The 13,220-nt window shown below is 35.9% G+C and overlaps 1 protein-coding gene across 1 annotated transcript in view; it reads left to right on the top strand.

Moving 5' to 3' along the window:
- METTL25 (methyltransferase like 25) overlaps window positions 1-13,220 on the top strand; it is a 153,369-nt gene that overhangs the window by 85,119 nt on the left and 55,030 nt on the right. The gene's annotated exons all lie outside the window — the stretch shown is intronic.

The following is a 13,220-nucleotide window of genomic DNA, read 5'->3' as shown; positions in this document are numbered from 1 at the left end:
TTGTCACAGTAAACATTTCTTATATACCTACCAAGTGCCAGACACTGTGGATAGATACAAAAAGAGGCAAAAACCAGTTCCTACCCTCAAGGAACTCAGTTGATGCACTTTATCCAAGTCTGCTTACCTTTTAGTGTTCTCTTCATTTTCGGTTTTGTAGTCTTTGTGTATATTATTCTCCTGGTTCTACTTACTTCTCTGTATTAGTTCAGTCATATCTTCCCATATTTCTCTGAATTCCCTATTTTCGTAGTTTCTTGTGATGCAGTAATGTAATTATTGCATTTATATTAACATTGCATTTATCTATGTATTTAGAATTTATATTTATAATATTTATTATATTGCAATATATTTATATAAAATATATATCAATATTTATACATAATGTATCTTTATATTATAATATAAAATATATTTCAACAGGCATTCTCCAACTGATAGACATCTACTTTGTTTCCAGTTTTTTGTTGTCATGAAAAGTGGTGGTATGAATATTCTGGTATATATGGGATAAGGTACAGACTATTGAAAATTTTGACAATGGACCAAAAAATAAAAATCCCAATGCTGTTGAATAATGGCAAGAAGAGACAATAGGGTCAGAGCAAGGCATTTTTCTTTAAATAATTGAGTCATTCAGTCAGTAAACATTTACTAAGCACCAACTATATGCCAGACACTGGGCTAAATGCTGGGGATGCAACATGAGGAAGAAAAAAAAGGCAGACCATGACCTCAAGGAGCCTATAATCTAATGGGGAAAGCCAGCACACAAAAGGAAGCTAGAGTGGGAAAGGAAGGTGCCCATCATGGGGGCATGATGAAGTCCAAAGGAGTGTAGCCAGATGGGAAACGAGGAGGTAGCTGGCCTCAAAGTCTTCCTAAACTGGAAGGTTTGGAAAGAGCTCTCCACTCCCCCCTCCATTCAGAGGGATTCTAAGAACAGAAGTTACTGGTGAAGTTTGAGCAACAAGATCAATGAGATCTTGCGGGATGAAGAGGTTTTCGTGGGCATGATGAAATCCAAATGGAAATGTCCAAAGAACAGTGACACCTGAATATGTTCGAAAGTAGACAGAATTATCAAATTAGAAGCATTTATTAACTTCTTAGTATGTGCTAGGCACATTGCTAAACACTTTGGGTATAGGAACAAAACAAAATAGCCTTTGCCTTCAAGGAGCTTATATTCTAATGGGAAAGGGTGGAGATAGCATCAAGAGAGTGATAGAAAGGGGAGATAGAAACTGTACACATGTGGTAACAAGGTAAATGGCAAAAAGATGGCCAGAGTTGAAGCATGGTCTGGTCTGCTGTAAGGACAGTTAGATTATAGGATCATATATTTGGACTGCATATGAACATAAAAATCACTGAACCCAACCCCCATATTTTACAGATAAGGAAACTGAGGCTGAGAGAGGTTCAGTGACTTGTTTGAGGCCACACAGCTGACATGGATCAGAGGCAGCATTTGAACTTGTTTCAAACTGGCCTGTTCTCTGTACACAGCATTCTGTAACTTTTCTCTTTGCTCTTACACAGGCTTCTCTCCATGCCTGGAATGCTCTCCCTCCTAACCTCCATATCTTGAAATCCCCAATTTCCTTCAATGCTCAGCTCAACCCGTATTCAACTTGCCCTGATCTTTCCCCAGTAATTAGCACCACCCCAAAAAATTGTTTGTATTTATTTCGTTTGTATTTTATTTTTCTTACATGATATTTTTCCAAGTAGGAAACTCTTTGAGAGTGGAAACTTTTTCATCTTTGTCTTTTTATCTCTAGCATCTAGGGCGATACCCAGCATATAGTGGGTACATGATATTTATCAATTATAGAGAAGCTTTATTTGTCAAATGAGAATGTACTTGAAGAGCAGGGATAATGTTCTATACTTTTGTACTGAGCACTCATTTGGTAGCATAGTATGTATGTGGAACGTTGCAAATATTGTCAGACTTTATTGGTCTGTGGAGGAGTTTTGTTGAACTATGTTCTTTTTTTATTCTTTGTTGTAAGAAATGCCATGATTTGGAGGTGGGGAGTAGGGATACATAATTTTACAAATGAAGGTTATGTAAAAAGAATGATCCACAAAAATTACAATAAATCAGTGAAAAGAGAACCTGTGCTTGGTACCTAGTAAATGCTTAATGATTCATTCATTTAATTATATCTTGTACTAGCACCTCCTTTTTCAACGTCTCAAAACTCATATTTGTTATTTCCATCTTCAGTAGCAAAGTTTCTGATAGCAAAGTGTGCCGTTGGAACAATCCTTTTCTTTAATGGAGGTATTACTTTGTATGTGCATCATGTGAGTATGTATCCATAGATGGGTGTAGATAGATTCGTGCGTGTGTGTGTGTGTGTGTGTGTGTGTGTGTGTGAGTGTGTGTGTGTGTGTGAGAGAGAGAGAGAGAGAGAGAAATTCTGCCTTGTTGTTCAGTTATGTCATGTCTGCTCATCTAATTTTAATATATGGACCAAGGAGTCCTTGTGCCCCTGGCTTATTTTTGACCTCATGGTAATTAGGACATAGACACATCATGCCTGCTTGGGAAATGCTGGATTGAATGATTGATTGATTTTAAAAGAAGTGTTTTGGCACATGTTGACCTACTCTTGGAAGATCCAAACAGCACCAAACAATACACCCAAAGAGCTGATCATTTTGCATAATAAGATGAAGCTATGTAATGGCAATAAGCCATTTTAAAAAAAAAAGGTCTTTTGCTGCATTTAATTTCTTGATCACTAAATCTTTGCTTAAGAAGATAGGGGTACTGATGTGTGGGAGAACTTAGGGACACAGTATTGTTAGCTGCTACCACCCAAAACTCAGTGAGAAATGAATGGAAACCATCGCTTAATAGGTGAGGTTAGTCAAATGGGAAAATATGGTATGATGGTAATGAGTTATAGCAAGATGATCAACCTGGTCATTTATTGAAAACGTATGAAGCGATAGATAAATGTGAATGATGGGAAGCAAGAAACCAGGGTTTTAATCCCAGTTTAATTCACTTAAATAACTAAGGAGCAGTGCAATCTTGCAAAGATTGCTAAATCTCTCTGGGCCTCAGTATCCTTACCTGTAAAATGAGAGCATTGGTCAGAGTGATCCAGAAGGTCCCTTCCACAAATTCTGATTAGAGCCAAGATGTATATTCTTTTCAAAGACCAGGTCAGTTATATAGACACAGATATATCTATATATTTTTGACATTTTTATTCATCTTTTTTTACCCTAAACATTGGTTTTGTTTTGGTTTTGCATAATTAACTGTATTCCTTCAATGTCCCTGCATAAGACTATTAACCAAGAATCTGGGACAATTGTACTTCTGTGCTGCATTCCAGTACATGTTTTAGTACATATTTTCCTACCCCTGCACAAGGACTTATGTGTGATTTTATGGAAAATAACTTCACCATAATGAGTAGTAAAGTGCTGGTTCTAACTGTCCACTTTGACAACTATAAATGTTCATCTCAATTTGTTGATTACACACTTTTTTTTTAGAATTACACTAGGAATTACTAGATAAATACGTTTCCTGTTGACTTCTCTTAGTTCTAATTGTAGCTTCTTTGTAAATATGTGTTATACATATACATACATACACACAGTGTATGTATATGTGAAACTAGTCAACCTTGAATGCTATTTACATGGTGTCTACCTCCTAGGTATTGCTCTCTGTAACCACATAGCCCATGAACAGACTTGGGTGCCAGCTGCGTGGATTTAGCTGTGTCTAAGCTTTGGTTGCCCTATCACATTACCACTCTTCACTGTTTGATTCTGGCTCGCGTCCCAGAGCCATCCTCGCCAATAAGTGTGGGATTCGTACAGAGATTTCTAGATGTGCTTGGCAGTCTATGCACAATTACCTCACACTGACAGCTGTATCTGATCTTCAGTCAGTTGTGTGTTTTCTACAGTCTTGGCGCTGATTTTATTTTTGCCTTAGGGTATTCTAGTGCTGCCTAGAAGTGGTTAGGAACGGAGCTTTCAAATATTCTTGCCTCTTTCTTTCTTTAATTTGCACCTCGTTATTTTTTGTGACCAAAAAATAAATGGGATTTTTGATGTTCGTGCATATTGTATTTTTCCAGCAAAAAAAAAATCTGTTTCTTGTGCAAATACTGTAAATAAAAAAGGAAAGACTTTGAACATATCACAAGAGAGAAAATGAAAATACACACTTTAATGAAATACTAAAGGGAACTCCTTTTCACTGAAGATATGAAATTGATAGGAATTTTTGTCTGAAAGGAAACTTCAAAAGCAATATAGAACAAGCTTTTCAAGTTTCTCTTTATACATTTTACTGATTTAATATACAAATTTGGACTAATTTTCTTTGTATGTGTAGTTATTTTGTAAATATGCTTACATAATATTTTATTGTAATGTTCATGAGGTTATTAAGCTAGAATTACAAAGGATCTCAGGTAGAGGACATCTGGTCCAACCATTTCATCTTAAACATAAGGAAGTTAAAACCCATAGAGCACGAGTCTTGGACTTGCTTAGGATTTGCTCAGTCACACAGAGCAGATGGCAGAACCATGATTCGTCTCTAATCACTCCATGCTCCTCCTTGATACTCTCTAGGGTTCAGGACACTACTGTCTCCTGGTTCTCTAACCTAACTCAGTCTTCTTTGCTGGATCCTCATCCAGATCATGCCCTCCAGCACACAGGGTTGTATCTCTTTTCTCCTTCTATATGGCTTCACTCAGTGATCTCATTGACTCCCATAGATTTAACTACCATCTCTATGCTGATGATTGTCAAATCTATTCATCCTTCCCTTACCTCTATGCTGACCTCCATTGTCACATCTCCAAATGCCTTTCAAATATTTAAAACTGAATGTCTTACCTCAGCATATCCAAAATGGAACTCATTGTTTCCCTCCTTAAATTTACCTCACTTCCTGCCTTCGCTGTTCCTGTCCAGGGCAATACAATCTTCCCAATCCCTCAGATTTAGCAGTCTTCCTTACTATCCCTCACTATCCAATCTGTTGCCAAGGCCTGTCGATTTCACCTTTGCGACATCTCTCCAATATGCCTTTTTCTTTCCTCTGACGTGGCCACCACTCTAGTGCACACCCTCATCACTTCACATCTGGACTATTGCAATAGCCTGCTTTTGTGCCAGCCTCAAATCTCTTCCCCACTCCAGTCCATACTTTATTCAGCCACCAAAGTGATTTTCCTAAAACATAGTCCTGACTATGTCATCCCTCTACTTAATAAACTCCAATTGCTCTCTATCACCTCCATGATCAAATATAAAATAAGCCCCCTACTTTTCCAGTCTTCTTATACCTAACTCTTCTCAGACTCTTTAAGCCAGTAATGATGATCTCCTCTCTGTCCCACAAACAAGATACTCCATCTTTCATCTCCAAATATTTTCTCTGTTTTCCTCCATGCCTGGAATGCTCTCTGTCCTCATCTCTGCTATTGGTTTCCTTCTCTTCTGTTAAGTCCCAGCTAAAATCCTGTCTTCCACAATAAGCCTTCCCCAAACCCTCTTAATCCTAGTGCCTTCCCTTTCTTAATTATGTCTCCTCCGTTAGATTGTAAGCTCTTTGAGGACCAGGCCTGTCTTTTGACTTTTCTTTGTATCTTCAGCATTTAGCACAGTGGTAACCACTTAATAAATGTTCTTTGACTGACTATATGGGTGTGCATATGTAGGTATAGTATTGATACTTTTTGTTTTTTACGTCATCTTCATGTCCAGATATGTTGTTCTTCCTGCTTTACCAAGCAAGCCATCACTTATTTTAAAAGATTTATAAAAAAAAGTAGGAAAAAAACTTAGCAAAATTAACTAACATATCACCTGAATCTAGCAGTATATATAATGTTCTATACCCATAGTCTCCCAATTTTGCAGAGAAGGGAAGGAGCTACATATTTCTCATTTCTTCTCTGGGATCAAGCATGCATAATAATTACATGAGGTTCAGTTTTGATTTTGTTTTTGTTGCTCTTTCCATGCATATTATTGTCAACATTGGTCCATTTTGCTTAATTTTATATCAATCTGTCTCTTTTTCTGTGCTTCTCTTTATTCATCAGATTAATTTCTTACAATCTATTACATTCACATACCAAAACTTGTTTAGCCATTGGGGTTCCATTCTTTTTTTTTTAATTTACAACACACGGTTCTACATAATTTTGAGTTCCAAATTTTGTCCCCTCCCTCCCCAAGACGCCATGGAATCTCATATAACTACCACATATAACTTCGCATTGAATTAATTTATACACTAGTCAAGTTGTGGAGAAGAATTATGACCAATGGAATGAATCATGAGAAAGAAGAAACAGAACCAAAAAAACAAAACAAAACCCAAAAACAAAAACAAAAGAGAAGAGAAAAAGGCGAGCATGAAGTGTGCCTCAATCTGCATTCAAACTTCACAGTTCTTTCTCTGGATGTAGATAGCATTCTCCATCATGAGTCCTTTGGAGTTGTCTATGTACCTTGTGTTGCTGAGAAGAGCGAAGTCTGTCAGGGTTGGTCCTCACAGAATCCATATATCTGTGGTATATAATGTTCTCCTGGCTCTGCTCCACTCACTCAGCATTATGTCGTGTAGGTTTTTCCAGGTTGTTATGAAGTCCGTATCATCCCCATTTCTTATGGCACAATAGTATTCCATTACCTTCATATACCACAGCTTCTTCAGCCATTCCCCAATTGATGGGCATCCCTTTGATTTCCAATTCTTGGCTACCACAAAAAGAGCTGCTATAAATATTTTTGTACATATGGGTCCTTTTCCCGCTTGTGTGATTTCTTTGGGATACAACCCTAGAAGTGGTATTGCTGGGTCAAAGGGTATGAACATTTTTATGGCCCTTTGGGCATAGTTCCAAATTACTCTCCAAAATGGCTGGATCATCTCACAACTCCACCAGCAATGTAACAATGTTCCAATTTTCCCACATCCTCTCCAGCATTTATCATTTTCCTGTTTTGTTATTTTAGCCAATCTGACAGGAGAGATGTGGGGTTCCATTCTTTTTTAAAAAAATACATTTTTAGTAAATATTTTAAAGTATTAGGTATTTTTAGTCTTTTAAAATGAAAATATAAAATCTAGGGTAAGAATGCCATTTATAGACCACTTCTCAGATATACCAGTGATCCTTCTTTATGACTGTTATTACAAGGAAGGCCAGTCCCCTGGTAGTTAGATTCTATATCAGAATGAAACGAGCCACTTGTAATCCATCTAATAGTTAACTGAAGGTGGTTTGCCAAGGCATAGCAGAAGAAGAATATTCAATGAGGATGTCTAAGGAGGATTTCAGTTGTTTCAGCCAAGGACAGTTTCCGGGATTGTAGTTATACTGTTCATCTGCTTTCAGAAACCTTAGGGCAGGAGCTGAAACTCCTTGTGAACTTCTATACTACTGAGACCACTGAGCCACTAGGAAGCAACAAGCTGAACAAGTCTTCATAGCTAATCAAGTCTCAATGAGAGTTTCAATACCTCTAAGGGGAAAAAAAAATAAAAGCAAACAAAATAAAACACTAGCTTAACCTGTTTGAGATACAGCCTTTGACAAAGCTAGCCTGGTCTACATGGCAGGAAATATTTTACTCCTATTACTACTAGCTTGGGACAAAACAAACAAACAAACAAAAAACTATTTCCACTCTTCTGCACACCTTAGCAGCCACAATGCAGGTTCATTGACTTCTTGAAGAACCCCTATATACTGAGATGTCCCAGGAATCAGATATGTGCTTCTATGCCATCTTTTTTTCCCAGAACAAATTCTTTCACCAAGCAGGACTCATAATCCGTCAATGGGAAACTTTCTTTATTAACTATCATATGGAAAATTCAAAGGTTTTTTCTAAATTGCCTTTTTCCTTTCTTAAACATCATCAAACAAATCATGCTGTTCTGCCAGGCATAGAAATGCCATGACAATCTACTTCTCTCTACGTAAAGAAGTGAGAGTATGTAGTAGAAACTGTTACAAGTGACTTCATCAGCTGTCTAGTCCCATCCATACAAGCAAGAGAATCCCATCTACAGTGTTCTTGCCAAGTAGTTTATATGACACCCCCCACACACACTTAAAGGATGAACTGCCATCTCATAAGGAGGCTCAGCTTAATCCTCTTTTGGACAGCTCTAACTATAAAGAAGTTTTTTGTTATATTGAATTAAAATCTGCTTTTCTGCAATAAAGCCTGTTTTTTCTATCTCTGCCTTCTGGGGCTAAGGATAACACAGCTAATTCTGCTCCTATATTATTAACAGCTCTCAGGTTCCTAATCTACAGAATTTTTAGTGAGTTGGAATGGATGGCCTGTAAGATAGCCTATAGTTCAAAGCCGATGATCCTGTTCTTCATATACTTGAAAAATGCTATCATCCCTTCTTCCCTCTTATCTCCTTTCTGTTTACCAGGATTATCATCCTCAGTTCCTTCTCCCTATCTTTGCATTGGCTTCAGTGCTTCCACAACCTTATTTGTCCTCCTCTAGATGGGTTTCAGCTTTATTAATATCCTTCTAAGAGTGTGGCACCCAGGAATAGCCACAGTACTCCAGATGTAATCTACCTGGTTAGGATACAGTAGAACTCCTTCATTCTGGCTTTTTGTTTTTCAGTCATTTTTCATTTATATCCGGCTCTTTGTGACCCCATTTTGGGTTTTCTTGGCAAAGATACTGGAGCGATTTGCCATTTCCTTCTCCAGCTCATTTTACAGATGAAGAAACTTAGGCAAACAGGGTTAAATGATTTGCCCAGGGCCACACAGCTATTAAGTATCTGAAACCAGATTTGAACTCAGTAAGATGAGTGTTTCTGACTCCAAGCCCGGCACTCTATCCACTGTGCCACCTAGTTGCCCCTCATTCTGGCTACTATAACTCTATTAATCTAGCATAAAATTTATAAGTTATTTTGGCTTCTATATATCCAAGATGACTCATATAAAGCTTGCAGTCTATTGAGACCCTCCTAATCATTTACACAGGATATCTTGCCCAGCCACATCTCCTCATCCAGTACTTTCTCAGTTAATATTTTTGGAACCAAGTGTAGGACTTTATATTTATCTCTATTAAATTTCATCTTAGAGAATTTGGCCTTTCAAGATCTTTTTTAAATCCTGGCTGTCAGCCAGGGGTTGTCTATGCCTCCTAACTTTTTTTTAAATTTGAAAAGCACACCATCTGTAAATGCCTCTAAGTCATTGATTGAGAAATTTCTATTTTGATCAAAAAAAGAACACAGTCTCTATGGCAGGCCTGCACAACCTGCAGCCTGCGGGCCATAAGCAGCCCGTGGGCACACCAAAGGATTTCGGGTGGCCCATGAAAAATAGAGAGGATCTACATTTTTTGTGGGCAGCCCAAAATCCTTTGACAGGTCACAGGTTGTGCAGTCCTGGTCTATGGCATTCCACTAAAATTTCCATTCTTTGAGTCTGGTTATTCCAGTATTTCTAATTCAAATTTACTCTAGTTTCACAACACCTAATTTTTTATATAGCCCATATCTTTTTATCATGCATATAAGAATAACATGAGTTGAATACCTTGTTAAAATCCATTTCTACAGCATGAATGCCATTACACTAGTCTTGTCAATTTACTGACCCTGGGGGGAAGGGGGGAGAAATGTAGTTGGGCTGTGATTTGTTGTTTATGTATCCAAGTTAACTTTGATTTATCACCATGTCCCTTTTAAAATACTTGCAAATCATCCCTTTAATGATACATTATAGAATTTCACCAGCAGCCAAAGTGAAGCTCACCAGTATAAAAATTGATGAATCTACCCTATTTCCCCATGAAATTATTCCCTATAATGTTTGGAAGTAGTTCAGCCTTAACATCTGATAGTTCTTTCAATAGCCTAATGATCCAGTTTGTTAGCCTTAGATGACTTGAACTCATTGAAAGCAGATAGATTATCTTCCCATCTTCTCCTTTGTCTAGGATTTCATTTCTTTCTTAACCAACTTTTGTTCTGTCTTTCCCAGGCTAAAGATCATTCACCTCAGTAGAAAAAAACAGAAGCAAGGTTAAGTGTTGAGTATTTCTGCCTTCTGTCTGTTTTCATTGTGGGTCCTTTGGAATTGTTTTGGATTAATGTCTTCATCAGAAGAGCAAATTCTTTTACTATATTGAATAATATTAGTGATAGTGGACATCCTTGAACCCTGATCTTAGTGGGAAGGTGTCAAATTTATCCCTATTACAAATAATGCTTGTTCTTGGTTTTAAGCAGATATACTTATCATTTTAAGAAAGGTCCATTGATTCCTATGCTTGCTAGTGTTTTTAATAGGAATGAGTGTTGTAATTTTTTTTTCATCTATTGACATAACCGTAAGATTTCTCTTGGTTTTATTATTGATATGGTCAATTATGTTGATAGTTTTCCTATTACTGAACCAGCTCTGCATTCTTGGTATGAATCCCACCTGACCATAGTGTATGATCTTGGTGATATATTGCTGTAATCTCCTTGCTAGTGTTTTATTTAAATTTATGGCATTGATATTCGCTAAGAATATTGATCTATAGTTTTCTTTCTCTCTTCTTGCTCTCCATGATTTAGTTATCAAAATCATAATTTGTGTCATAAAAGGAATTGATAGGACTTCTTCCTTACGAATTTTTTCAAATACCTTACGTAGTGTTGAGATTAATTATTCCTTAAATGTTTGGTAGAATTCATTTGAAAATCCATCTGATCCTAGGGATTTTTCCTTTTGAAGCTCATTTAATTTCTTTTTCTAAGATAAGGTTAAGTATTGTATTTCCTTTTATGTTAATCTTAGCAATTTATATTTTGTAAATATTCATCCATTTCTCTTAACTAATCAATTTTACTGGCTTATAATTGGGCAAAATACTTCCTAATAATTCCTTTAATTTCATCTTCATTGTTGGTGCATTTACCGTTTTTTCTTTTTTGAATCAAATTAACCCATGTTTTACCTAGCTTTTTTTTTCATCAAAACAGCTTAGTTTTATTTATTAGCTTAAAGGATTTTTACTTTCAGTTTCATTAATCTCTCCTTTGATTTTCAGAATTTCCATTTTGGTGTTTAATTGGGGATTTTTAATTTGTTCTTTTTCTAGCTTTTTTTTTTTTTAATTAACATGCCCAGTTCATTGATCTGGTTTCTCTCGTTTATTGTTGCATGTGTTTAGAGATAAAAGTTTTCCCCTAAGTACTGCTTTGGCTGCTTCCCACAAGATTTGGCATGTTGTCTCTCATTGCCCTTCTCTCTAATGAATTTACGAGTATCCTGTTTCTTAGCTCTGCCTACTTCACTTTGCATCAGTTCCGTACTTTCCTGTATTCACGATATTTGTCATCTCTTATTATCAATTTTCTATTGCATTCATGTTACATAGTTTGTTTAGCCATTTGCCAGTAGACAAGCATCTACTTTGTTTCCAGTTCTTTGCTACCACGAAAGTGCTGCCATAAATATTTTAGTGTATGTAGGGACATTATTCTTAATACATATGTACATGCATACATATGCTTATGTAGTTACATATAGACACACATATGTGTATATGTACATTGTGTCTGTCAGTATCTATATATAGATGTGTATAGACGTGTATATGTATGTGTATGCACGCATACACACACTCACCACTTACGTTGGGTCAAAGGATGTGAACATTTTAACCACATGTTTGCATAATTACAAATTGTTCTCCACAGTGGTTACATTTTGATTCACAGATCCACTAACAGTTCACTAGTGTGTCTGTCTTCTCATAACCCTTTCAATATTTACTTTTTTTAAAATGATCTTTGCCAATTTGCTTGGTGTGAAGTGAAACTTAAGAGTTATTTCGATTTGCATTTCTCTTATCATTACAGAGTTAGAGCATTCTTATATATGATTGTAATAGGTTGGATTTCTTATTTTGAGAATGGTTTGAACATATCCTTATCAGTGATTTCAATAGTAATTAATAGTTTGGAATTTCTCTTAAGAATACCGTTCATATCTTTGACTACCTCTCTAATGGAGAATAGCTTTTGGTCTTATATATTGTCAATATATCTGGTATAACAGTTCTTTATCATAAATATTTGATAGAGAGCTTACTCTTAGCTGGCCACTTCTCCACATTTTATTGATTTTATTCATGTAAAAGCATTTTATTTCATATTTTCTGTGTTATTATCTGTTTTATCTTCTGTGATTGCCTCTGTTCTTTGTTTCATTAGTAGTTTATCTCCCAGCTACTACTTTTCTAATTTTTCCTTTTAATAGTGTGGTCTTTAATATTCAAGTCACATACCTATTTTGAATTATTGTGGCATATGGTATATATAGATACACATATACACATGCATATATATATATGTGTGTGTGTATATATATATATATATATGTATATATATATAGGTGAGTATATACATATATATTTTTTCTAAATCTAATGTTTGCCAGAATACACTTTTCACAGAAGTTTTTGCTAAATGGAGAGTCATTTTTGAGGTCATACATGTTTTGGGGTTTAATGAACACTGGATTTCTTGTTTAGTCTGTACTTCCAATCGACTTTTCTCTTTTTAAGCTAGTACTTAATTGTTTTGATGATTGCTTTCTAATATAACTTGAAATCTAGAAGCACTGCTTTTCATTTCTACTTTTTTCCCCATTATCTCCATTTGTATTTTAGATATTTTGTTCCCCCAAATTAATTTTGTTTTCAATTTGTTTAGATCAGTAAAGTGCCCCTTTGAGAGTCTACCATAGAACTAAATCCATAAATTAATACTGATGGCTTTGTCAGTTTCATTGTTTTGGCAGTTCCTAACAGTGATCATTGTATAAGCCCCCAGTTATTTAAGTTGATCATGATTTCTTTAAAGAATGCTTTAATTGTATCTATACAAATAAAGAATGTGTTTTGGTTTATTAGCTGCCGGATTTTTAATGCATATTGATTATTTTGAATAGGCCTTTCCTTTCTAATATTCCCTCTTTGTTTATGTTATTACTATTTTAAAAAGCTGTGGGGAGAAGGGAAGCATTATTTTGTATTCTGAATATTTACTCAAGCTATTGATTCTGACAGTTTCTTTGCTAATTCCATAGGATTTCTTCAGTAAGCCATCATGTTATCAGTATATAGAGAAACTTTTGTCCCCTATTAAT

This window comes from Trichosurus vulpecula, chromosome 5, assembly GCF_011100635.1.
Source record: "Trichosurus vulpecula isolate mTriVul1 chromosome 5, mTriVul1.pri, whole genome shotgun sequence".
NCBI classification, from domain to species: domain Eukaryota; kingdom Metazoa; phylum Chordata; class Mammalia; order Diprotodontia; family Phalangeridae; genus Trichosurus; species Trichosurus vulpecula.
Note: the sequence above shows the minus strand (reverse complement) of the source record. Positions and strands in the feature narration are given on the sequence as shown.